At 38.6% G+C, this 26,879-nt stretch overlaps 1 protein-coding gene across 2 annotated transcripts in view; it reads left to right on the top strand.

Moving 5' to 3' along the window:
- FRY (FRY microtubule binding protein) overlaps positions 1-26,879 on the top strand; it is a 448,961-nt gene that overhangs the window by 75,790 nt on the left and 346,292 nt on the right. The window contains exon 2 of one of the 2 annotated variants that reach the window (XM_055096586.2): positions 23,684-23,856. The exons of the other annotated variant lie outside the window; for it this stretch is intronic. The gene's annotated coding sequence lies outside the window, so the exon portion shown is untranslated. The remainder of the gene's footprint in view (positions 1-23,683; positions 23,857-26,879) is intronic. 2 annotated transcript variants of the gene reach the window in all.

Consider the following 26,879-nt stretch of genomic DNA (forward strand, 5'->3'; position numbering starts at 1 on the left):
TATTGGTCAGGCTGGTCTCGAACTCCTGACCTCAAGTGATCCGCCCACCTCAGCCTCCCAAAGTGCTGGGGTTACAGGCGTGAACCACCGTGCCTGGCATTCTTTTAATTTAAATGTTGCTGTTTACTGGGTTTACCCTAACTTTGTTTCCTATGCTAAATGCCCTGTTTTGGGGCAATCCTATTTTCTTTGGTTTCAGCTATCATCTATATACCATACGCTGATGATTCCTGCATAATTTCCAGTGCTCTTTCTCTCCTGAACTCTAAACTCTAAGTAGTTCCTGAATATTTCCACATCCTGCCTCTCAGGCATCTCAAAGTCAACATAGTTTAAACTGAACTTATCTGTATTTTCCAAACTTTTTCCTCCTCCTGTCTTACTTAATAGCATCATTCGTCCCTCAAGCCAGAAATCCTGGAAATCCTGGGGTCATCTTTGACCTCTTCCATTCTCATAGCATGGCTTCTCCCCCAAGGACCCTCCAGGCCTGTCATTTAGTTTTGTATCCTAATTATAAAGTCTCTCTCTCTCTTTTTTTTTTTTTTCATCTGTTTAGTTCTCTACATCTATATTGTCTTTGTCCCAATCTCAGGTCATCCTAAACTACACATTGCCTTGTAACTGGTCTCCTTGCATCCAGCCTCTCTCTAATGCCTCCCTGCTGCTTTGTGCTGTGATGGAAGAACACAGGTGTGGAATGGAGAAGGCCTGAAGTACAGGCTCACAACAGCATTGTTTTAAGAATGCAAATACGTAGCACAAAGCCTGACCCATAAGTAGTTTCTCTGAATACCACTACTTATTTACCCGTGTTTCCATTAAAATTATCTTCCTAAAATAGTGATAATGATTTCATTCTATTTTTGTAAATTCTCCAATACCATTTGTTTTATACACTTAATACATATTGCATGTGTGTGCACACACATTCACTTCTTTTTACTAAAAAACAGGATTATGTAAAATATAATATTTTATAAGCTATTTTTCATTTAAAAGATACTTATTGAGCCCTTACTTTGAGCGGGGATCCCTGAGAGATCTACGTAGCCACTGCTGTCTGCCCTGCCTCCCACCCCCCTTGGATAATCTCTGCTGTCAGTCTGTGAACGCTGCTCCTTCATGTCTCAAGTACACACCAAAGAACATCTCCATGTTTCTGCCTCACTTTTCCTGATACCTCACAAGCTCATTTTGCTCAAACACAATCACATCCCAGAAGCAACTCTCAACAAGTGGAGTTGGGAGTTGGTATATGAAGTGGGTAAATGAAATGTCCCAGCCCCTAATCCTGCATTAGGACAGTTCACAGGCTTGTTTACACAGTTCCTCATGAAGACCACAGCAGGAGTGAGCTCCAGCACCCACAGACTAAACTGCTAAGTCACCTTTTATTGGTTTTTCCCCTATCCCTGTCTCATCCCCTACTCCCTCACTCCCATATCTTTGGATCACCTCCCAATTAAACCACCTGCACCCAGGTTCTTCTCAAGCCCTGCTTTGGAAGACCCCAAACTGGGACATCATCAAATAGTTAAAGGCATAATTATTTTAAGTTGTGGTGAGTGAGAAAAGCTGTAAGTACGAGATACTATGAGAGAATATAATCAGGCAAAGGCTTTGGAAAAGAAGACCTAACAGATAACTATGGGTTAGCCAAGAGAAAGGGGAAGGGAGTTCATGAACATGTTAAGATGTTAATAAATATGAATCTATATCTTTAGTAATCCAATCAGTGAAAAATCTCTTTCTTACATTCCTTTGATCATTATTAAGGCTGAACATTTTTCATATGTTTACAGGTTATTATTAATTCATCTCTTGAATGATGATAAATTAGTTGTTCATCACCTTAGCTTATTTTTCTGTTGGTGTTTATTTATTAATTAAATGTCTATGTATTGAGCATCTACAATTTTCCAGGAACAATACTAGCAACTATGTTGTTAGCCTTTATAATTTAAGAATATGAACCCGCTGTCCGTCATATATATTGTGAATATGTTTCTTATTTTGTCGTTTGTCTTTTAACATTGTTGATGGTGTTTTTATTGCCAGACTTTTTTTTTATGTACATGGTCAAATCTACCAATCCTTTTATGGTTCCTGTCTTTGTAGCCATACTTTGAAAATCTTTCTCTACCCCCAAGATTGACTTTTCTCATGAACTTGAGATTTTAGCTTTATCTATTCTGAATTCTTAGTAATATCTGTTTCTGTACTTTCTATTCTATTAACCTTTCTGATTATTTATGTTGCCATATTGTCTTAATTATTATGCTATTAAAACATATTTTCATGCCTAGGAGTATAGGCCACTCTTATTTTATAAATACGTATGTGTGTATGTATATATTTTACATATATGTGTAGTTGTTGTAACTTTGGTATTTGATATAATTATAAACTTACAGACAACTTGCAAGAATGTTACAAGGAACTTCCCTATACCCTTTTCGCAGATTCACCAATTATTTACCTTTTACCCTGTTGCTTTATCATTCACGCTCTCTTTCTCATCCTCCTTCCCTTTCTGTTTCTCTGTCTCACACAGACATATGCGTGCTCACACACAGTCTCCACACTTTTTTTTTTAGCTATTTGAGTCAGTTGCAGATACAGCTGCAGTACAGATGCTCTAAATATTAATACTTCAATGTGTATTTCCTAAGTTCAGGGATATTCTGTTTCTGCAATACATTTTCCAAATTAGAAAAAAGTTTAGAAAATTTAACATCTGATCACAGTCCATATTCAAAATTGTGTCAGTTGTCCCAATAACATCCTGTTTAGGTATTTATACCACCACCACATTCCTTTCAACCCCCCAAGTCCAGGATCCAATCCAAGATCACACATTTCATTTAGTCGTATTGTCTCATTAGTCTCCTTTATTATGGAACAGGAGGTCCTCATTATCCGTCTTTCTTGACCTTGACATTTTGAAAGACTACAGGCCAGTTATAGAATGCTCCTCATTTTGGGTTTGTCTGATGTTTTCTTGTGATTAAATTCAACTTTGGCATTTTTGGCAGGAATATCATAATAACAATGCTGTGTCCTTATTAGATCATGTCAAACAGAATGTTGGTTTGTGCCAGTACTGGTGATGTTAACTTTGATCCTTTGATTAGATTAATGCCATTTAGATGTCTCTGATTGTTTTAGAATTATTTTGTCAAGCTCCCAGAAAAGTTCTATTGGTATTTTTATTGGAAATCCACCTGATTTATATATTAACTTGCAGAGAATAGATGTTTTCTCTATTTTTTAAGTCTGCTTTTCTGTCTCTCAGCAACATCTTTTAGTATTTTTTCTTTTTATCGGTTCCACAGATTTCTTGTTCTATGTTAGGTTTTTAATATTTCTCATTTTTTTAATAGTCGAAACAGAATTTCTTTTTCCTTTTTTTTTGCTGCTAGGTAGGAAAGCAGTTGATCTTTATTTGTATACCTACCTTATCTGTCTTTGTTAGGTTTTATAGGTTTTTATGATTCTTTTATATTTTCTAGGTAAATAATCTTATTACCTACAAATAATAATGTGTGTCCCCTGGGTTTGAATTCTCTTTACACTGGATTTACTAATATTTTATTTAGGATTTCTGCATCTGTGCTTCTAAGTAATGTCAGACTGTAGGTTTATGCTTTGCTTGTTTTTGGCACTGTGTTTATCTGCTTTTTGTACAAGGATATGTGAATTTTATTAAGTGAGTTGGGAATTTTCCATCTTTTTCTATCCTCCAAAATAACTTGAGTAATATAGAAGTATTTGTTTCTTAACATTGCTTGTAAAATAATTTGACACTAGTGGCTTTGGGGAAATTGTGTTATATTTTTAAATCATTGGTACAATTTTGTTCATAATTATTTGTATATTGGGACATCAAAAATTTTTTTAGTTATTTGGTAATAACGTTCTATAAGATTATCTATTCTTAAAAATTTATCAAATTTGCTAACATAGAATATATATGTGTGTGTGTATGTATGTATATATATATATATGTACTGTTCTTCATTTACATCTATGGCTACATCTCCTTTTTTATTCCCAAAGTAGTGTATTTGTACTTTCTCTCAGGTTTAATCTTTACCTTTGGCAGGAGTTTTAATCTTTACTTTTTTTTTTTTAGACGGAGTCTGCTCTGTCTCCCAGGTTGGAGTGCAGTGGCACAATCTCCACTCACTGCAACCTCTGCCTCCTGGGTTCAAGCAATTCTCCTGCGTCAGCCTCCCGAGTAGCTGGGACTACAGGCGCCCACCACCACGCCCAGCTAATTTTTTTGTATTTTTAGTAGAGACGGGGTTTCACCATGTTGGTCAGGCTGGTCTAAAACTCCTGACCTCAAGTGATCTGCCTGCCTCGGCCTTCCAAAGTGCTGGGTTACAGGCGTGAGGCACCGCGCTCGGCCAGAAGTTTTTATCTTTTGTTGTTATTTTAAAGATCCACCTCTTGGATTCATCAGTTCTACAGTTTTTTTAATTTACCAATTTCTGGTTTTATATCTCTTTTAAATAGTTTCTTCCCCATTTTCTTTGGACTTAACGTTATTTCCGTGTCATCTAAAATCATATATTTAATTCGCTTATTTTAATTTGTTCTAATTTAATAACAGAAATCTTAGTTTCAAAATTTTGCATTGTGTCCCATAGAATCACAAAGGTTTGAGGACTGGAGGGAATTGTCAAAATCATATAACGCAAACCTCTTGTTTTCCACATTCAAAATGCAAACAGGTTAAAAGTCTTGTTTCACAGCTAACTAGTTGCAGAACCAAAGTAAAGACCAGACAATTTTCCTGGCCCTCCTTTTTCACTACACCGCTCCTGCTGGCTTCTTAACCAAAAAAGACACAAGAATGAAGTAAAAGGAGACCATTTCTAGTGGGAATGCTGTTATAGTCTGGGAAACTCCTGGAGTGGCTAGGACATAAAGTAACCAGCTAAGTGCTTTTAGAGCAGATTATTATTTTTTTATATTTCTCTGGAACAGAGGTTACTTTGTGTTGACACAAGGTGAATAAATAAGCCTTCTGTTGATTCAGGTAGGGTTCAGGGCATCTGTCTTAAAGGGGCAGCACCTTACTTCAGCTGCCCAGCTCTAAGCCAGAGTTCCCAGGGAGAGGACCTCATTTTTCCCACTCATGCTTCCAGTGAGAACCACGCCCCTCCAACCCACATGCCATTGTTCCATCATGACCTGATTGCATTTTCACCCCAGAGCCACTTAGGGGAAGGATTGCCACCTCCTTGAATTAGAGTTCTCGGAGCAAGGCCAATAAGCTGAGCAGTGGGAGCAGGGAGAGGAGAAGAATAAATGGAGTGAGTGCAGCACAGCCTGCCTGCGAGAGCGTGACCTGCGTTTCTCCTTTCTTGCCCTGGCTTGAATTAGTGAAAAGGTGAAGTGGGCAGGCAGCGAACAAAGGAGTAATGTAGACATGGATTCAAAAATGAGGTTTTTCTTCCTTTCTACTTATTAAGGGTTGTGATGGTTAAATAAAAAGTGTAATTTAACACCATTTATTGGTGATCTGCTACATCAAGAAGGTATGAAAAGATGGATGTGAATGTGTACACATGTACATACAAATGTATGCATACGTGCACGTGCACACACACACACATAGACACACAGTGCAAGAGCCCGAAACCCAAGGGAACCTTGTGGTGAAACATCTTTCTGTACAATGAAGAATGTTTGATAATGGGAATAATTTTACCCCTTTTTTAAGTGTCTGTTTTGTCTGGGCTGTCTACATTTTGTATAGAATAATGCTCAAGATATGTTTTTACTTCTATTTTTATGCATTGCATGAAAATAAGTGTTTACTCTTATCACCTGGAGTTACCAGTAAAATTCCATGCAGCTCACAAAAATTCAGAGTGAACCAATGATTATTAAGGGCCAGCTCTGTGTGAAGCCATGTGCCCAGGGACTTTCACAAGAATTATTTTGTTTACTCCTCCCTAACCGCTTCCTGTATAGTTGATGTTATCACTGTTTTTTTTTTTTTTTTTTTTTTTTTTTTTTGAGTTGGAGTCTCGCTCTTTCGCTCAGGCCAGAGTGCAGTGGCGCGATCTCGGCTCACTGCAAGCTCCGCCTCCCGGGTTCATGCCATTCTCCCGCCTCAGCCTCCTGAGTAGCTGGGACTACAGGCACCCGCCACCACACCCAGCTAATTTTTTTTGTACTTTTAGTAGAGACGGGGTTTCACTGTGTTAGCCAGGATGGTCTCGATCTCCTGACCTTGTGATCCGCCTGCCTCGGCCTCCCAAAGTGCTGGGATTACAGGCGTGAGCCACCGCGCCCGGCCAATGTTATCACTCTTACTTTAAAGATGAAAACAAGCTCAGAGAGGTTAAGTAACTTACCCTAGATTACACAGCTAATAAATGTCAGAATCTGGAATTAAACCCAGATCTTCTGATTTCAAGTTATATATCCTTTCCTCTGCCTGACAGACAAAAGCAATTTAATACTAGACGGTAAATGTCTTAAGGTTTAAGATAATGCCTTGTTTACTTTCATGCAGTGTGATGCCAGCTGTTTCCCAGAAGATTAAAATACGCTTTGCAGCTTATTATCTCTTATTAATTTTCATTTTTATCACAGTATTACATAGACATTCTTTGAGAGGTCAAATAACAACTCTATAGGACCTTTAAAAAGTAGCCATTCCTTGACTCACCATACATAGTGAATTTTTTGTTCCAGGGCTATTCTGTGTAGTTTGATTTACTATTAGAAAGTAAAAGGGTAGGGAATAAGAAATTGCTTTTACTTAACAAGTATAAAGTCCCAGGCAATTTGAGCTGCACTTTCTGCAGGATATCTTATTTAATCTTAAAAACAACTCTGAGGCATCTGACTAACCTATTGTGGGATTCCAGCAATAGGGACTCCCTGGGCTGTTTCTTCCTCACAGGGCTGACTCCCATGTAAAAATGCAGCTGCTTTTCAGTTCTTCGTTCTAGTCATACCATAAATTGATTTGTTACTGATTAGACAAAAATGATGCTAAAACAAATTGGCACCCAGCAATTTATCTTACAAAGTCTGGGTATATTCATTTCTACTCTCTTCCTCCTGAAAACTGATGTACATTTTATAGCTTTATTTTAATTTTCTGTAGCTTTGAAATTTTGTAGCTTTTTAGAAGCTATATAAGTAGTACATAATCTTAAGTAAATGTTCTTAATTTGGCTTCTAAAGTATTGCATTTTATCCTGCCTGCAGAATGGCACATAAGTAACCCTTTGAACTTGAGAGCAGACAGTACAGTCAACTGCATTTACGAAATTCAGTACAAACAAGGAATCACTCGTTGGCACAAATTATGTTCACTAATTTTTTACTTATATTCATTTCTCTATTTAAACTATTCATGAAACACATGGTAGAAATTTCATCTCTCTTCCTTTCCATCCCCCACCCATTTCTTAGTCAAGTTATTCTCTGTCTGTTCTTTATGGTAGCCAGACAATTAATTTGGCCAGATAGCATTATTGTCCTTTGTTCATTCAATTATAAATTCCTAGAGCTCAGAAACTCTGCCCAGTTTTTTATTCCTACCTCCCAACCTTGGAGTTATATTTCTGATACATGAAAGAGCCCAGTAGCAACTGCCCAGCCTTAGTGGATATCCTGCTTGTACTTCCATGTGCCCTGGTTGTGTGTTAGGGGCAAGCGCTCATAGAAGGGAAATGGGGTTCACAGGGAGGCACAATTCACTGTGGCACACAGTAGAGCCTTGGCTCCCACAATTCCACCTGCCTGCTTGCCCTCTTCCTCTTACTGTAATTAAAGCCTGTCCCTTCCTCAATCCTGCCTTTTGCCTTGGAATGGGCCTGTTGTCATTGTCCAAATCTATTTTTATCATCTAGACTCTAGAAATGTCAGTTGAATGAAATGGTACTGGAATCTGCTTCCCTTTCTTCCCCTTTTTTGTATAATTAACAAGAAGAACAATTACTTTTTCATTATTTTGTTTTTGCACTCTCTAATTTTGAAAGATAAGCAAAGCAGTTGTTGAGAGTCACAAGCCATTTGTGCATCACGAAAATCAGCCTTACAAGGTTAGGGTCAAGTATTCCAGCCTTATCTTTCCATATCAGCCTTTTACCTGAATATTTCATTTGGTCCTGAACTCTTACTATTTTTCTTTTTCTGAACTTCCTTTCTTCTGCTGATATCAACTAGTTAGGTATTTGTGTTTGGTTAAGTGCATGAAAATATAACTTCTAAAGTCCCAGATTGTTTTTAGAGCTTGCGAGGGGTCAGAAGACACAATTCTCCTTGTATCCAGCTTACTCTTAGCCCTGCGTGCCTTCTGCAAGAATGCACATGCACCTGGCAAGGCATAGGCAGCCCCAGCAACTCAGGAGGATGTGGCTCCAGTTCCACATTCTAACAGACATTTACTGAGCATTTATTGTATGCCAGGCACTACACATACAAAGATGAAGAAGAAAAGAGTTACATCCCAGCAAGGGAGACTGACATGGAAGCAGATAATTAAAAAATAGTGGCAGATAGTTGTATAGAGTGAGGTAGGAGCACAGAATGGCAACGGACTCAGCTGCAGAGAGCCAAAATGGTTTCTTAATGGAGCTTGAGAAATTGGGAGGGGATTATGCAGTGCAGAAAGCGAGGGAAGGGAATTAAGGAGTGAGCAGAGTGTTAGCAAAGGATTCCAGGAGGAGGTGGCAACATGAACTCAGGCACAGACTGAGAAACAACTGGGGGTGGGCAGTGTTTGGGTATTAACTGCATGCAATTGAGTTGCTGAACAGAGATGACTGTAAAAAGGTAAACTGGCAGTCACAGAGGAAATGCTTAGTCATACCAGGGTATGGAAATAGAGCTAACATTGCATTTGTACCTGTAGCCCATAGGGAGCCTTAGAAACAATTTGAACTGGAGCAGGAACTCACCACTTGCCTTTTAGATGGAGCCATTTGGCACCAAATTTAGGATATATTTGGGAGGGAGAGCACTAGAGGCAGAGAGGAAGCTGTTGCAGAATCCTGGCAAGGTTATTGGAGACCTGCATTAGGACAAGGGTGGTAGGAATAGAGGAAGTCCTGAATTCTAGGAGGTAAAATTGGCAGCACCTAGTTAGCAGTAATTGCGTATAGTGGTGATGAGAGGGAGAAATTTAGAAGGATTTCCCAAGTTAGAAACTTGTTTGGCCACGAAAATGCAGGACAGGGAGCAATTTAGAGATCATGATGATTTCAGTCCTGGTTATGTTGAGTTTTGGATGATCCTGAGTATCCAGATGGAAATGTCAGGGAGTTGGATGTAGGAGCCCAAATTTGAGGCAGTAAAGTAGATTTGAGAATTATATATATTTGAGGAACTCACAGCCAGTACTTGTGAATGGAGACCCAGAGGTTGATTAAATTTATCCATCAATTAACAAGACCTGTTTAAAAATCCAAAGCTGCTTAGACATGGATATAGATATAGATATACACACACGCGTATGTATGTGTGTTTATGTGTGTGTGTGTACTGTTCCCTCCTCCACTAGGGATCAGTATAATAAGTATTTTGTGAAACATTGCATCAGAAGGGGCGTTTGCAAGGAATGTAGACAAAACATAAACCAAAAATCACACACCTCCTCCAAAAAACGAGTGGTTCATGTAGAAAATTACAGCTTTGGATTCATGTCAAGGAAGAGTGTTTGACAGCTACAGGATATGAAAAAAAAAGATTCAGATGACTGACTTGTTTGGTCTGAGGAAAGAAAGAATGTTCACAAGAAGTCAGTGCCCCTTGTATCTTCTGGTATCTAATGAAGTCACTTTAATATACCCCTGCCCCACAACTCTAACAGCGTTGTTAGTGTGTTTGCCCAGCTGTTTTCTTCCCCCTAGGAAGTAGGAAACTGTACAGTATATTACTTCTTTTTAGAGCTGGGCATTCACTAAAGTCTTTTTGATATTTTAAAGTAGAAGTTAAATTGTAGAGATTTTCCAATTTATGTATTTATTTTGAGACAGGGTCTCACTCTGTTGCCCAGGCTGGAGTACAGTGGCACGATCATAGCTCACTGAAGCCTCGACCAGTGGGGCTGAACGGATCCTCCTACCTCAGCCTCCTGGGTAGCTGGAACCACAGGCATGCACTGCGATGCCCAGCTGATTTTTTATTTGTAGAAACGGGGTCTTACCATGTTGTCCAGGCTGGTCTCAAACTCCTGGACTCAAGCTATTCTATTCTCCCATCTTGGCTTCCGAAAGTGTTGGGATTACAGGCATGAGCCACCACTCCCAGCATATTGTAGATATTTTCTAGAGAAAAGAGGCTTCATATGTATATCTGTATAGTGTGATGTGTGTGTATGTGTGTGTATGTGTGTTACCCTCCAAATAATACATGGAACTCCCTTATTAAGTGATTTAAATAATTTTGTTATGATTCCTATCCTGGAATGGCAGAAGAAGAAACATTTGTCACAGTTGGTAAATATTATATTTTTGTTTCAAGTGTGAATTACATGGAGAATTCCATGCTAGTTTTTCCAAAGTTCTTAAATTTAACAGAACTTTTAGGTGTCGTGTTACCATAAACTTCTTAAGAACTATATCTTGACTTAGAAAAGGGAGTTTAGATAAACCACAGTTAAATACCTGGCCTTTCCAATAACTACTAGGTAGAAAATAAAGGTCGGATGAAAGCAAAGACATGGAAGCTTAAGCTGAGGTATTCTTTTGAGAATTTTAGAGGAATTATTGTGGAAAATGGAAAGCCACAAAAATAGTTTTATCAAATTGCTAGTCAAACCTCATCTTCATAAAGACCAAAATAAAACCATAAGCAATCATGGAAAAAAACTGACCTCCCTAATAGGATAGCATTTCATCAAGGTGGTGTGATAGTTGATCCTTTGTGGAGAAACTTGTTCAACAACCCGAAAAATACAGGTTTGTGTAGAACACAGTAATTACTGATTTAGTGAGAACATTGTTAACTTTTGGTTGTTTTCTGTCTAGTTTGAGGACAACCTGTAGAAAAATGTAAACTATATTTTGACTTCATTTGCCCTCTTCCAACAGTTGGCATATGCCAGAAGAGTGAAAATTTATTTCTTTATTTGCCTGTATAAATTGCAATTATAAAGACAATTCATTTAGCTTATATCAGACTCCTGAGTCTCATGTAAGTTATTTGAGATTAGCCCACCTTCTTTAGCATATAAAAGTGGTCGATATGCGTTGGTTACATAGCATGAAGACCTATTCTATGTGCAGGGAAAGGGGGCCCACGGAGCATGATGTGCAGGAATTTAAGGCGCATCATAAAGCTTGTTCTAGTTTCTCCTCTCATGGCCTACCACAAGGCTCACATGGCCATTAGGGAAACAGTTTTGTGTTAAAGTAGAATTTCCCAAAGTGTGTTCTGCAGAACATGAAGGCTAAAGAATACCAATAGTTATTATGTAGACAAAAGGGGAAAGAAAGTTCTATATTCAACTAAGTTTGGAAAATGATGGTTGAACAAACAAAGGTAAACAGGGTTGCTTCTTTGCTGCAAAATTCAAGAGCCTTCGACATGCTTCCTCGCAGGGTCAGTCTCCAAGACAGGACAGTTGTTTGCAGAATTTTATAGATGTTTCTCACCTGGGTACACCTCTGAGACTTGGATGTTCACAAATCTGCTATTTGAAGATGATGGGTTGGCTGAGAGTGGTGGCTCATGCCTGTAATCCCAGCACTTTGGGAGGCCAAGGCGGGCAGATCAACTGAGGCCAGGAGTTTGAGACCAGCCTGGCCAACGTGGTGAAACCCCATCTTACTAAAAATACGAAAATTAGCCGGGTGTGGTGGTTTGTGCCTGTAATCCCAGCTACTCGGGAGGCTGAGGCAGGAAAATCGCTTGAACTCAGGAGGGAGGTTGCAGTGAGTTGAGATCATGCCACTGCACTCCAGCCTGGATGACAAAGTGAGACTCCATCTCGGGGTGGTGTTGGGGGGTGCGGGGAATTGGTTTAAGGCACTTCAGAAGTTCTGTGAAAGTCTATGTGGCCTCAGGAAGTGGGTTAAGTCAGAGGCTTCAACTAGTATGTAATTTTGGTTTCTTTGGCCTACATAGTGTTTTTAAAAACCTAAAGCCAACATTTACAAATCAAGATATTTCAACATAAAAATCCAGGTTACAAGTTTCTCTTAAAAATTAGAGGTTGAGACAAATCGGGGGCTTCAGTCCTCCAGAGCCACAGTCCACTGGGTGTTGGAAAGCCACTGCCCCTTTAGAGGAGAGATGTTCACCCCAGTTTTCAGTGTTTACCACTGTTTATGTTCTTACACTACAACATCACTCATTTATCTCCCTTGGGCAGCCCCTCCCATCCCCATGATGCCATTCACATGGATGAATTCATTCCTTTGGCTGAGAACAGGCACTGAGGTTAAATCTGGGTGGCAGGCGATGGCAAAACAAAGCCTATGGTCTGGAAGCAAATATGACAAAATATGGACAGTGGTTGTCTTGATTGGTGAGGTTATAAAATGTTTTCTGACTCCTTTTATTTACTTTTTTGTGCTTTCCAAATATTCTGCAACAACCATGTGTTTCTTATGTAACTAAAAGAGAGAATTTAAAAAAAAACAGCTAAAAAGCTTCTGAAATATAGATTTTTAAAAAGATTTGGTTACTATGAAAGTATCTGCCTCCCTTTGAATCCTAACTACTAATAGTATTAATACAATGAGTAAGATAAGTATATATTTGGGCAAAAAAACTCAAAAATATATCTGCTTTAAAAGCTTTCTTAAGATCCTGTTTTTCAGCTGCTCATCATAATACTACAAATATTTAGTTTTATGAGGATAGAAAAGTGTTGATTGGGCATCTGTGAAGTTTGGTTTTTGATATTTGGGCCTTTGCTAGCTTCTAGAATATGATATAAAATAAATAAAATAAGATAAAAATATTTATATCTAGAGAGTGATAAAAAATAAATAGATGGATGGGTAGATTCATCTGAGATGATAGGAGAGCCTGGGAGAATTGAAGTGGAATATCAAGGCCCACCTTACTGTCGAAGGCAGTTCCCAGCGTTGACCACGTGTTTTTGTGGCTGGCCAGTACTCCCCAGCAAGCAAATAGGCCAGACTCTGAAATCTTGTATACTACGTAGGCACATTTGGAATCCTGAATTGGAATTTAATTCCTGGGCAGAGGTAAGAAAATGGTGACTCCTTTTTCACTCTCGAAGGTAGAAAGACCTTCTGCTTTGTGGAAGGACACCTTTTGAAATCCCTCATTTGATTTTGAAATCCCTCATTTGATTTTGTTGTTTTCCCTGTATCAAAGAAAATGGCCTAGAAATCAGGATGGGGACACATGAGATGCTTTGTGGATAAGGAACCAGGGAAATGGAAGGCAGAAGCAAAAAGGAAGCGCCTGGAATTAGTTGGAAAACAAGGAATAAACGGGGAAATGTATATTTTATAGATGTTGGTGTGAATGGAGGAATAGGCGTTGTGGAAATTATTTACCTGATGTAGTTTCTCGGCCTCTCAATGTGTTTCCTCCACTGTCTAATGGAGATAATGTTAGTACCACACTCACGAGGGGGAATGAAATGCTGCATGAGAAATGCCTAGCATAGGACCTGGCCAGCGGAAATGCACAATAATTTATTCAGATTCAGAGATAATCTTTTTATTTTTTGCTATTTTTAATATTGATTGCCTTACATAGTGTGACAACATAAAACAAATTGGTATTTTGAAATTTGTTTCATGGCCTAATACATAGCCCTTTTTTTATTGTTGTTCTAAATAAGTTTGAAAAGACAGTATTTTGGGGTGTAGTGTTCTTTGTCCATTACATCAAGCTTTTTCATTGTCATATTTAAATCTGTATTATTACTATTTTTTTGTTTTCTTAATACCAGTTTCTGAGAAACTATCTTACTCCTGTATACGTGAGGTTATGAAAAACGCCAACCCCAAAGCCAAGCTGGCATTTAAATGGCCATGAGTTATAATGTTTTTCCTCTGACTATACCTGAAATTGCACAGAATAGAGCTAGCTTGATGTAGGAGATGACAAGGACATTTTAAGTATTTTTCATTAAATGTGTGTGGCATCACCTCAACAATCAGTGCAACATGAGATTCAACTGCAAAGCTACTGAAGGTATTCTTGCTGCACTTCCTTCTGGAGGGTTCGGATAGAAGAGCCTGAAGAACATCCGCGGCATCAGAAAGCATGGGAAGAATCTCCAGGTTTTTCATTTTGTCCAGCCCTTCGGTGTGTGGTAAGCCGGCACCTAAACCAACTAAGATAACCAATATTTATCCTGATCTTGAAGTTCTTTGGGCTAAAATGTTTCACAATTTTTGTTGGTAGCTTGTGAGGAAACTCTTTCTGTCAAGAAATGCTTCCCCCTCCAGCCTCCATTTTGGCTCTTCACTCATTTACTCTTTCCTTCTTTCTCTAATGTTTGTTGAGCACCTTCTCTGGGCAACTCACTGTAACAATGAATGTGTTACCTAGAAATGTCAAAGGAGACATTCTTTCTGACATTCTTGGAGTCTTACAGTGTATAAATTAAAACTTAAACATAATTCAGGGTAAAAAAGTCTTTGTCAGAGTGAGAAAGACTCACGTAACTCTTGGGCATATGTATATTTTCCACTCACTGTTCATGCAGGTGATAGAATCAGAAGAACTATTTTCACTTTTATTTATTAATTTTATTAGCTGGAGCCAGGCATAGCAGCTCATGCTTGTAATTCCAGCACTTTGGGAGGCCAAGGTGGGAGGATGGCTTGAGACCAGGAGTTGAAGACCAGCCTGGGCAACCATAGTGCCACCCCGTCTCTACAAAAAAATAAAAATAAATTAGCCAGGCATGGTGGCATACACCTAGGGTGCCACCTACTCAGGAGGCTGAGACAGGAGGATTGCTTGAGCCCAGGAATTCGAGGCTGCAAGGAGCCATGATCATGCCACTGCACACCAGCCTGGGTGACAGAGTGAGACCCTGTCTCAAAGAAAAAAAAATTATATTAGCTGGAATCCATTTCCAAATCTTTGGTCAAATGCACTGAGAGAAGGTGTAGCACTGCCTTTTAAAAAAGTTTTATTTACATATAATTGACATATAATAAACTGCACATATTTATACAATTTGATAAGTTGTTTTGTTTTTGTTTTTTGTTTTTTGAGACATGAATCCAACACCACCCCTTCAACATTTCATCCAGTGTCTTGGTAATCCCCCGCTCCCGTCCCTCCACCACTATCACCAGGCAATCACTGATCTGTTTTCTGTCATTGAAGATTAGCTTACATTTTTTAGAATTTCGTATCGGTGGAATCATACAGTATGCAGCTTTTTGGTCTGCTTTCTTTCACTCAGCCTAATTATTTTGAGACTCATCCATGCTGTAGCCTTCCTTTTATTGCTAAATAGTATTCTATTGTATAGATACACCAGTGTATTCCTTCAAATGTTGATGGACATTCTGTTTCCAGTATTTGGCTATTATATAAGTAAAACTGTTATGAACATAATATACACGTCTTTGCCTTCATTTCTCTTGAGTAGGTACTAAGAGTAGAATGGATGGATTCTATGGTAGGTGTATGTTTAGATTTTTCAGAAATTTCTAAACTTTTTTCTGAAATGATTTTACCATTGCATATGTGAATTCCAGTTGCTCCACATTTGGTTTGGTCAGTCTTAAATTTTAGCCATCCTAATAGGTAGGTAGTGGTATGTCATCATGGTTTTAATTTGCATTTCTTTAATGACTAATGATGCCAAACACATTTTCATGTACTTATTTGCCTTCTTCATTTTTATGAAGTATCTGCTCATGTATTTTGCCCATCTTTTAGTTGCATTGTTTGTTCTTACTGTTGAGCATGGAGATTTCCTCACATATTCTGGATATAAGCTCTTTACTAAATAAATGCCTTGCAAATATTGTCTCCCAGTCTGTGTCTTATCTTTACATTCTCTTCACAGTGTCTTTCAAAAAGCAGAAGATTTTAATTTTGATAAAGTCCAGTTTATTAATTGCCTTCCATGGATCAGAGGTTTTCTCTTACATTTTCTTCTAGAAAATGTATAGTTTTAGAGTTTACATTTAGGCCAGTGGTCCATCTTGAGTTAGTGTTTGCATGTGGTATGAGGTATAGATCAAAGTTAATTTTTTTTTTTTGCATGTGGATGTCCAAGTATTCTATCACAACTTATCAAAAAGACTATTTTTTCTCTACTTAATTGCCTTTGCACTTTTGTCAAAAATAAGTTGTCTGTTTATTTATGGGTCCGGACTCGCTGTTCTATTCCACTGACCTTTTTGTCTATCCTTATACCAGTACCACACTGTCTTTAGTGTAGCTTTATGTCAAGTCTTGAAATCAGTAGGTTTTTTGTTGTTTGTTTTTGTTTTTTTAAGATGGAGTCTCCTTCTGTTGTCCAGGCTGGAGTGCATGATCTCGGGTCGCTGTAACCTCCATCTCCTGGGTTCAAGCAATTCTCCCTTCCTCAGCCTCCCGAGTAGCTGGGATTACAGGCATGGGCCACTTTGCCTGGCTGATTTTTGTATTTTTACTAGAAACGAGGTTTCGCCATGTTGGCAAGGCTGGTCTTGAACTCCTGACCTCAGGTGATCTGCCTGCCTTGGCCTTCCAAAGTGCTGGGATTACAGGCGTGAGCCACCACGCCCACAGAAATCAGTAGTATTAATTCTCCAACTTTTTTCTTTTTCAGTGTCATTTTGGCTATTCTTGATCCCTTGCATTTCCATTTGATTTTTTGTATCAGTTTGTAACTTTCTACCAAAAAAAATTTTTGCTAAGATTTTGACTGGTATTACATTGAATCCACAGATCAGTTTTGTTATAGCTTAACAATACTGAGTCTTCTGACCCATGAACATAATATATCTCTCCATTTACTTAAATTTTCTGTAATTCCTTTTAGTAATATTATTTTAGTTTTCAATAGACATATCTGTCACATCTGTTGTCAGATTTATTCCTAAATATTTAATATTTTTATGGCATTAAAACATTTTAATTTTGTTTCTCATTGCTAGTATAGAAACACAATTGATTTTTGTGCATTTATCTTATATCCTGCAGCCTTGCTGAGCTCACTTATTAGTTCTTGTAACCTTTCTATAGGTTCCATCAATTTTCTACATAGATGATTATTTTATCTGCAAATACAGTTTTGTATCCAATTGGATGCTCTTTATTCTTTTTCTTGACTGATAACACCATATAGAGCCTTCAGTACAATGTTAATAGAAGTAGCAAGAGTAGATGTCTTGCCTTGTTCCTGATCTTAAAAGGAAAGCAAGCATTCAGTCTTTCATCAAGTATTATATCATCTGCAGGCTTTTTGTAAATGTCTTTTATTAGGTTGAGGAAGTTTCCTTGTTCTTACTCTGTTGAGTGTCTTTAAAGAGGGAAATGGGCTAACCAGAGGTAGGTAGTTAAGACATAAAGGGCCAAGTGCCATGTCAAAGGTAGAATGCTTAAGGAACTAAGCCTCCAAGTAGCCAGACCTGTTGGGAGTCTGAAGCAATAACTCAAGAATGAGATAATGAATACTGCCACTGGTCAGTGTCAGCAGGGGTGAGGAAGAAGACACAGATCAAAAGATGTTTAAGGGGTAAAAATGACATGATTTGGACAGAATAATTCCAAGGTTTCTGGCTGGGGTCACTGGGTAAATGTGGTGCCATTTTGATAAAATAAAAAATACAGAAATTCAGGAGCTGCACATTTGGAGGAACCAGTTTTATACATGCTGAGTTTCCACCAGGAAATAGTCAGTATGCAATTAAATATAGATATCTAGGACACTATGGAGAAGTAGGGGGGGGAGCTTGGACTTAGACATCATCAGCTCACAGATGCAAGTTGAAACCATAGGTGACAATGCCTAAAGATGGTGGAGCCACTGATGCAGCAGCCGGCTCAGTTACAGTGGGCACGTGACAGCCTGGTTCTGGCAACCGCATTTCTGAAGTTAAACACTGTCCTAGTATTTGGACACACAAAAAATAAAAATTTTCAGTTCTTTTATGAATGCAAATTTTAGTTCAATCCCTTAAACAGAAGAATAAGACATAAACTAACAGTATTTCCTCTCATAGACCATGTGGGTGTGTCAGGGGTAGTGTAGAGAGGGAGATTTCTTTATTTTGTACCTTCTCACCAAAGAGAGCCACACAAGCCTAGAAAAAAAAAAATGTGCCCTTACACCTTACCTTAATTTGAGAAAAGCCAGGCATTTACTGGCATTTTGCTGGGACTTGCACAATTGAGCAAGGAAGAATGCAAGTGTAAATGAAGTTAGATTTCAAGCCAGTAAAAACTGGTTCTGAAGCTTTTTAAAAAAGATAAAGTCTGCATGACTTTAAAAACTGTGTTAAGAGTCTGCTTCAGCAAATCCCTCTATCACAGTTTCTGGAATAAATAAAGATGGCTTAGGAGAAGGGTTACTTACTGGAGCTAGAAAATTTTAAATTTTGTTAGGAATTACCAACTTGTTTTAAAAGGTTACAGCCAAATTTTTAATGCAGACTTTTTCAAAGTCTGTATTATTATCTGGAAGATGTCTGATATATGATGGTGTTAAAATATATATTATAACACCACTGATTGTTTTTCCTTCAGCTCTCTATTTTCTCAGATTGTCCAATCTTGTTTTTCCAGCATCCATACTTCTGCATGAGGTAAGGTCCTGTGTTGGCACAGGATTGCTCTATTTGTCATTCTGTGGACATTCGGTGCTAATGTCACACCTTAGTGCCTTTGCCCAGGGTCCACTCATCTGCCTTGTGAACTTACTACTTCTCCTCTGAGAACCCTTTCCTATCCCCTCTCTCCATCAGGAAGAGAAGACTGAAACACTTTTTTGTGTCACCTCTGCACAGAGCAGTCATTCTGTATTGCAATAATTTGTTTATTGTTGTTCTGCTCCTTTTTTAGATGAAAAGATTCTGAAGAATAGAGATCTTGAACATAGCATGGTGCCAAACACATAACAGGTATTCAATAAATGGGCCTGCCAAAGAGAGGGAGGGAGGAAAACAGACTTTTTAAGGAGCCCCTGAAGAATCTGAGCAGAAGGGACCTGAGACATAGGAAGACAAATGAGAAATAATAGTGTCATGGAAGCCAAGGGAGCAGAGAATTGTAACAGGGGAAGACTTATCATTAGTGTTCATTCCTATTGAGAGCCAATGAGATACTGAACACCCACATTGTATTTTTAGGATCTAAGAAAAGATTTCCTCAGCCATAATCATACCACAGGTAATACTGCAAACATTGTTACCCATATTGAGCAAAGATGTGTTGGCAACAAGACCTTTTGGAGGGAGAAGTCAATTGACCTGTTTGACTTGGTGATATCCATCATCCTGATATTCTATACTGTTATTTTTTCCTAGTGGCAAACCCACTGATTAGTAGGTCATCTCAGTTGAAAACTGAATAGAGTTCAAAAATAAGAAATGTTTGCAGGATATGCAGTATAGCTGGGTCAGATTGAGATTTGGAATTAATTTGGCAAATCCATACAGGCCTAAAATCTTCTTGGCGGACCATTTCTATGAAGGTGACAATGAGAAAAATGGTGATGGTTGTAAAATTGTATTGTTCTCAATATAATTGCAGCTATCTCACAACAAGCAAAATAATTCAGCAGTTCTATTTAAAAGCTGCCAATAGGGCTGGACACAGTGGCTCATGCCTGTAATATCAGCCTTTTAGGAGGCCAAGGCAGGAAGATCACTTGAGGTCAGGAGTTCAAGACCAGCCTAGGCAACCCCCATCTCTACAGAAAAAAAGCTACCAAAATCCACAAGGAAAGCATGGCTACAAAGTGAGTAAATGTCTTTCTACAGACTGTTTGAAAAATCTGAGGGAAAGAAGATTAAAGTCTTACCAAGAAGAATAAAATTTCCATGATATTATAACACCATTTAATATAAAATACACAGCATCTTGAAGGATAATAAAATAATTCAAAAGAAATTAGTATATTGGATTCATAGGAGAATAGAGATCTTTAAAAACATAATGGTCAGCCAGGCATGGTGGCTCATGCCTGTAATCCCAGCACTTTGAGAGGTCGAGGCAGGAGGATCACTTGAGCCCAGGAGTTCAAGGCCAGCCTGGACAACATGGTGAAACTCCATCTCTACAAAAAAATACAAAAACTAGCTGGGCATGGTGGTGCACACCTGTAGTCCCAGCTACTCAGGTGGCTAAGGTGGGGGGTTTGCTTGAGCCTGGGAGGTGGAGGCTGCAGTGAGCCATGATTGCTGCCACTGCACTCCTGTCTGGGTGACAGATAGAGACCTTGTCTCAAAAATAATGATGATAATGATAATAATGGTCATTAAAACAGAAAATGTCCATTTATGTATTTAAAATTATTTATTTATACTATAAGTTTTGAAATTCCTCTTAGCCCAAAGCCTGTATCATCGTTCTTCTGACCACCTGAAAAAAAAAATTCCACTTTGGCTGTTGCTATACAGAAGGAGAGATGGACTTAACATTGTAATCTATAAATATTCTCATGTAGACAAACCAAGCTAAATGTTCTGTGGTTGATTGTCATTCATGTGGCAGCCAATTTAACTATTTTGAAAGAATGATTTACTTTACTTTTTCATGTTCACAGATTTAATACTACTTTTGAATAAATAAAAATTGTTCCTTGTTTACATTGCTCTAATACTTGAACAATAGAAAATTGAAGTTGTTCTCACTTTTCTCCATTAAAGAAGTGTATTAAATGAGCTAGATCCCCGTCTGTTTCTATTCTCTGTGAGGGGAAAATGAGTTGGGCAGGAGAGAGATGAAGTTGGACACATCGGGAACTTCTCTTGCCTCTCTTAGGTCATTTAATTTTTAGAGGTTTAGAGGACTTGATGTACCTCTGAAATAGTGTAGAGGATTTTTTTTCCTGATCATAATTTAAATGTCAGGAATACATAATGTTTTTATCTAAAATGCATTTTAGTGTGAAATGTGTCAACATGGATACTAGTAGGAATGCAATTACTTTCTAATATACTCTGGCAAAAATTTGAATTTTCTTGCTTTTTCTCTTTCATTCTGTGAACCTCAAAGACCTCCTGACAACTGTTACGTAGGGCAAACCTAGTTAAGTGAGCCAGATCACTCCTTCACAGAGTTGATGCAGTGAGAATCTGCTTGAAACCAATAATTGTTTTTAGGAAAGTAGAGAAAGACTTTTAATTCCTTTTAGATATTACACACATTTAACAATTGTTATGGTGGTATAGTTTAAGGCATGAACTTGAACTTTGGAGTCAGATAAAACCCGTGTTCAAATCTTCTCTCCTCTAATTCCTGTGTGTTTGACTCTGTGTCTCAGCATCTTCATCTATAAACAGGGTGATTAGGAGGAATCAATGAGGTAATGTATGCCAAAGGCTTAGCACAGAATCTGGCCAGTTTTAAGCATGCAGTAAATGATGGCTATTATTATAATGCATTCCAGGTGCATAGGTACTTCATTCTGTGTTTTCAGCGGGACTCTTAAAGACAAAGGCACACTGTGCAGACATACCTGGTGTACACTCTGTGTGATAACACCTTTCCTTAGAGACTTCTATTTAATCTCATACATGCTCTTATGTTGGCCCCATGGTAACAGTGTGATTGAGAAAGACACACTCACCAAATAGTTTGAGCTTCTGCTTTCCTGATTGCTGAATTTCTCCCAGTTAGCACCCAATCTTTTGTGCCCTAGGATTCTATCTTGCTTTATATTTGAAAATTAAACACTGTTCTTGAAGTTTGGGTTGTAGGAATGTATGTTTTTTCCTCCTATTATATCATTATCTCAAACTTTAAAAAATACTTTTACTTTATATTTCCTTACTAGAAAAAATGTATTATCATTAGGGTGAGGGAGATTCAGGCAGTCTCATGGGCTTTTAGAAATGGTTTCATACAAGTCACTCATTGTTTTGAAGTTCATGGTACATTTCAACTTGACAAAGTTATTCTAGGTCCTGGGAGGGAAGTGGTGCAGATGATTCTCAGAATTGGTGAAATAACTTAATAATCTAATACATAAATATGATTGCTGGATTATAATTATAGTTATGATTGCTAGATTATAATGGTAACTCTCAATTGGGCATACTTGTAAGAAAAAATGCTTTTCTCTCCAGAAAATCTGTTGTGGTTTGGAGACCTGTTGCTGAAAGGGCATAAAGAGAACAAAACTTGTATTAGTGTGGAAGTATATTCTCAAGTTGGTAAACAGAACCAGCTCCTAAATATCAACAAATATTAAAACGTATTTAGCATCTAGGAAACCAAAATAAACAGTGATTTCTGAAATGACCCCTAAATCCCTTATAATGTTATGTATCTGTTGATTCCAGGCACTGGGAAGGGAAAAGGCAAATCTCATCTTCTCACATTGCAACCAGACAGAACACAAAAGGGGTGTTGTGTGTATGTGACAGAGAGAGATTGCTGATGGACATGGGCATAGCCCTGAGGCATGGCTGGGGAAGATGAATTATAGAGTGATGATTTCTGCATAGTCAGTTAAGGAAGAAAGTGCAGAACATTTCCACATACATAGAGCAAGAGGGAAGGGAGCAAAGGACATAAAAATGCAAAATCCAGGAGAGAGAGAGAGAGAAAGAAGCTGGATGATAGGACAAGCAGGAATCTTGAGTGAAGAAATGCTGGTTTTTCTTAGACCACCAAACCCATTGACCATTTTAGTTTAAAGCTAGGCAGAATCCCCGCAAGGATACTAACGTTGACTTTTTATTTGTGAGTGGAGGCCTGTCATTACTTCTATGGCTAAGGCTTGTTTTCTAGACCTCTGACTCCACTGCCAGGCAGTAGGAACTTCTGGAGAAGCTATCTGCCAGCTGGAGCACAGGATGGAAGGGGTGGGTGGCAAGCAACAGCGGGTTCCCGGCACTGCTGCCTGACACACGCCCACAACCAGTTCCTTCCTGGTCATCACCAGTCATCTCTCATCTCCCTCTTCCAGCCAACTTCCAGTTGGCGGCCAGCCAAATAAGACATTGAATAAAGAAGGATGTTCGTTCTGTGTTATGTGTATAGCTTGAAACTTAAAGGTATGAGGGAATGTAAAAACGCTTCCCCAAAACTGTTTAAAATCCGTAAGAGTTTGGGAAATGATACAAAAAATTAGACTTGTAATTTACGTAGGCATTTATTCTTGAATAGTGAACTGTGTTTGCTTTATGGTGTTGCACCCATGAAGCTGAAATTTCATGCAGCAACCATTACACCACTTTTGTTACCATCCACTCTGAGTCACATCTGTTCAAATTCCCCAGTCTTCTGCCAACTGATGGTTTTTTGTTTTTTTTTTTTTTTTTGATCTCTCCTCCCCTGTGCTATTAACTGTAGAAAGGAGGGGCTACTTAGTAATTCTACACCTGTTAAAGTCCACGCCTATCAACTTGTTAAGCTTCCCAAACAAGTGCAGGGTAAAGCATGAGAACATCAGAGTCTGGGGCGGCGGCGGTGGCTGCAACGGTGGCTGTGACGGTGGCTGCTGCTGGGTTTGGCTTTTTGGATTTTTGTTCAGAGTCGCTAATGTATCCCCCACAATGGCAGTTGATGACAGCAATTTATATTCCAGAACGAAGAACAAACTAAATTCATCTCAAAATGATTATAAATCATCAAGAAGGAGTAGCCTGCCACCTGAACTACTCATAGGAAATGACATTAGAGGAAGACTTCAAAAAAACATTAAGAACTTGGATCCCATTCACCTGAGGCACCCAAAGAAGAGACCATCCATATTTCCAGGTAGGAATTGTTTACATTTATACCATCCAATTGAAACAAAACCAAACACACACACACACAGATTATATTTCCCTTGTTACAATCAGATGTTCATTTAAAATTAACTTGGGTTACATTCGAAGACTTTAAGTAAATAAACATGTCTGAATATAAAAGTTAGAACAATTGTTTGATCTGAAAGCACACTATCTTCTTCCTTTTATTTTCTTTATTGATTGTAACATCTTTAAGGACCTGTAAATAGGCAGCTATTTTATTATTTGTTGGCATCAGCAGGAATGTGGAACTACTTTGCTTGCAATCCTGAAGAATTCCATTGATGTATTTCATTCTCTGGCATTTTTTTTTTGCAATATTATTGGATTGTTGAGTGAAGTTGATGTTTGTGTGCACCAAAAATTAACACCATTAAACACTCCAATGCATGCTTCAAATTCCTGTCTTGCATCAGAGCCTAAAACCATTTGTAGTAAAAAGCTCAACTGAACAGTGTGGATGGTGAAATATATTAGAGCACAGGAGACATGGATTTCAGTCTTGATAAAGGGACTCTGATGTCTGCCCCAGATGTTTATGTGTGGATATTATAGATATGTAGATTGTCAGAGATACCTGTGACTGCGAACCTTAATTGAGCTAAGTGATCACTGGAGAGTATAAATTATATGAATTATATAGCCAATTTGGTTTTAATACTATTTGCTTTGGAATTTCCAGGAAAAACTGAAAGTGGCCTTTTTGTTATGGCTGATCAATTTATTGGAGCCTTCTTTATGGGGGACAGATGAGACTAAATTATTTTTTGGTTTTCTGTATTCATAGAGTTAACCCAACACTTAGGGCTAACTCTATGAATGTAGGAAACCAAAAAATAATTTAGTCGAGTTTTACTTCATAAAAATTATATGGACTACCCAAACAGCTGACTCTTTATACTGCTTTTGGAAAGCGAGAAGATAAAGATGATTTAGAGATATGGGACTCAAAATTACATTTCTTCAAGAAGCTATTTTAATAAATTTCTTCAGTTCAGTGACATTGCCCTAGTGTCACACTCTTCTGCAGAAAAGAAGCAAAACTCAGCCTGGAGTGGGCCAGAAGGTGTAAGCATGTGAGTGTGTTGGGGGAAGAAGAGGGGGATGATATGAAAAGTGCTGGAAAGAGGAGCATTTGGGTGCCTGAAGTATTTCACAGAGCACAGTCACTTTCTGCCTGTTCGCTTGGATCTCCTGAGGGTACCAAGGAGCTCAGGCCTGCTGTGTTTCCTAAAACTACATGGTATGACGTACTTTCTGATGAATTGGTTCACTAGCCCTTCTTCCAGAACCTTCTTGCAGAGCAGTTCTTCACCTTTTGCTTTTTCTTCTCTTAACATTATTCTTTGGTTAATTATGTCTGGATTCAGGTACGTTATAATTCATCCTGCACTTCTCTGCCACCACCGACATAGCCCCACCCCCATACTTCATGAAGCCTTCTTCTTTCCAAACAACTGGATCCAGGGGAATGCCTCACTCCTGCAGCCAGCATTCCTGCTTTGCCCTCTCGTTCTATAAGGTCATCTGGCCCTGGCTGGTAGCTACAGCCACAAACTTATGAGAAGGCCTCTTGGCTTGAATCTTACATAAGTTGTCCTTTCTAAGATCTTGAGTTGACATAATTAATTTGACAAGGTGGAGTTGTGAAAAGAGCACTCAACTTCAGGGAGCTGAGTTCCAGTCTAGACTATGTCCTTAACTACCTGTGTATGTTCTCCAAGCTACCTCACTGACCCTTGTGACCCCTCAACTATACCACCTGTTTCTGCTCTTTCTGTGCCCAGTACTCTCCTTAAGGGCAGCAGCAGAAGAGGGGCGCTTCCCACCCCTCTCCCAACCTCTCCACCAGGGTCTCCAGTGGACAAGTTACAGAGTCACCTGTCCAAACTTTGTGCAATACTTACTGGCTACTTGATTTCTAAATCCCCGCTATGTAAACCACGACTCCACCCTCAGTCAGGCAGGTTTCACTAACTGACTGATTTTTACAGTGGATGATTTAGAAACTCCACTGGGCCATCAGTTTTCCCACAGTGCCTGCATACCACCCGAAAACAGAAATGCACACAGATTGTGATAACCATTCCCATTCTAGCTATGCAGTGGCACATAAAGAATAGGCATAATAGATGTGGAACCCAATGGTCAGAGAAATTAAGGCACATCTCAAAATTAATAAACATCAAAACTAAGACTCAGACCTTGGTCTTTTGACTCCAACACTGAAGCTGTTTCTACTCTGTTCCACTTTACTCCATTGTCAACTGTTATCATTTGTCTGATGAGATTCAAGACTTGAAGACATGTCAGTGTTCCAATCAGCCTACACTCTGACCCTTATATACATACAGACAACTTTATCCTCTGCCTGAAGTCTTGTATTTTCAATCCTGCACCGAATTATTGATTGATTCACTGATCACTTCATTCACAAAATAATCATTTGGTTCTTACATTGTGTTAAGGATGAAACTTCAAGGATCTAACTGCATATTACCCTTTTTTTTTTTTTTTTTTTTACCCATTGCTCCTTTAGGGCCATCTCACACTGCAGATAGTTACCTAAAATGCACATCCACTTGTTTCATTCTGTTGCGTAAAATTCCTCAAGGTTACCACTGCTGTTAGGATGAAGTCCAAACTCTTTATTATGAAGTACAAGAGATGCAAATTCTGGCCACTGCTTCCATCCCCAGCCTCTTTTCCAGCCCTCCTTCTCCTTGTGTTTCAACAAATTCAGCCACTTTCAGATCCTCATGGTCCTTCACATTTGCAATTCTAGTGTAAGTACTGTATACTCTACCTGAACAGTTTCACCCAACCAGTTTCTACCTTGGCTTTGGGGGTCAACTTGACATCCCCTCTTCCAGGAAGTTTTCTTGATGCCAGTGTTTGGGTTGGGTCCTTTCTGCATCCTTCTCATAACACCTGGACTTTTCCCTATCATAGCACTTATCACACTATATTGTCATTGTCTGTTTACTT

Source organism: Pan paniscus, chromosome 14, assembly GCF_029289425.2.
Source record: "Pan paniscus chromosome 14, NHGRI_mPanPan1-v2.0_pri, whole genome shotgun sequence".
In the NCBI taxonomy this organism is placed as follows: domain Eukaryota; kingdom Metazoa; phylum Chordata; class Mammalia; order Primates; family Hominidae; genus Pan; species Pan paniscus.